Raw genomic sequence first — 1,326 nt, forward strand, 5'->3', positions numbered from 1 at the left:
TGGTACCAAGTTCGGATGTATCTTATAGATCATCCAGTACAAATTTACTGTGATTCATAACATAAATTCAGGTAATTGGAACTATATACCTCTCTTCACACTTTTGTATCGATCAGCTTAGGCTCAGCCACACTGTGGTAGAAAAGATGACCTCCCCCACCCCCACCAACTCTTATGGCTTATTCTAGGCCATGCTCCCTCTGGACCCAAGCTGATGAACTTGAGCTAATGGAGAAGCCCCTGTCACACATTCTGCAGGTCTCACTGGTTGAGAGAAAAGAGACCAAAGTACTAGAGCTGCTGGCTCTTAAAGCTTCTATCTGGAAATGACACGCATCATTGCCATCCATATGTCCTTGGCCAAAGCAAGCCACTCATTAGGATATACAATCCTGCTGAAGGGAGGGGCACTGCAAGTCACGTGGCAAATCTGAGCTCAGTGGTATGGCATTCTAGAATTGTCTCCCTGGGAAGGTCATCAACTACTTGAGCAATAATACAACCTAACCCAGCTCTTGTGACTCAGGGCTCTGTTTTATGAATTTGGTCAGTTTCAAATGCCATAACGTGAATGAAGTAAACTTATTTTGAATGCATTTTTTTGCTGGAGATTGGGTTCGAAACTAACACTAACAACAGTAACATTTGATCCAGTTTATGACATTTGATCCAGTTTCTAAAGCTGAGATGCGTCCTTCCAAAGCGCAGGGTGGGGTAGGTAGAACAGAGATACATATGAACTCACTGAGATCCCACTCTGAGTAAAAACCTATCTTCCAAAATCGAATTAAGCCACTGACCACACCCAGAGTTAATCTTGGGGCTTTGAGGGATACAAACATCACTAAGATGTGGACAGGAATTTCATGGACAGTTAAAGGGGGGAAAACAGGCCCAGTGATAACACAACACAGTGATAAAACAGAGGAGAGCTAGGATGGAGAAAATTCACGGGATGAGCGAAGTGTGAAATCTCTCAGCCTGGAGATACAGTGGAATTGTGTGAGGAACAGACACGTGACTCTATAGCCAGCCACAGAGTTCTTTTTTTCTTTTTTTTAGGAAGCCATATATTGCAAATGCACAATAATTTTATACCACACGGTATGCGTGTCTGGAAGAAGGCATGCAGGGGAGGAAAAACTGATCCAAGACGTTGCTGAGAACCCCTGACCTTGCTCCTTACTACACAACGGCTGCAAGCCTTCATTAAAGACAATGGTTACAGTTGTGAAATCGGACTGAACTCAACTTGGCCAACTACAGTAAGTGACTAGGGGAAAATATCCTTATTTCCCTTTTCTTAAAGAAAAAAAAATCTTGTGA

At 42.9% G+C, this 1,326-nt stretch overlaps 1 long non-coding RNA gene across 2 annotated transcripts in view; it reads left to right on the forward strand.

Annotated features, from left to right (window-relative positions):
• The window catches only part of LOC144245672 (uncharacterized), a 4,105-nt gene that overhangs the window by 1,858 nt on the left and 921 nt on the right, over positions 1-1,326 (forward strand). For both annotated transcript variants that reach the window (XR_013339383.1, XR_013339382.1), the window contains exon 2: positions 1,063-1,265. This is a non-coding gene — a long non-coding RNA (uncharacterized LOC144245672). The remainder of the gene's footprint in view (positions 1-1,062; positions 1,266-1,326) is intronic.

The sequence above is a fragment of the Crocuta crocuta genome, unplaced genomic scaffold, assembly GCF_008692635.1.
Source record: "Crocuta crocuta isolate KB4526 unplaced genomic scaffold, BGI_CrCroc_1.0 scaffold2174, whole genome shotgun sequence".
Classification (NCBI taxonomy): Eukaryota; Metazoa; Chordata; class Mammalia; order Carnivora; family Hyaenidae; genus Crocuta; species Crocuta crocuta.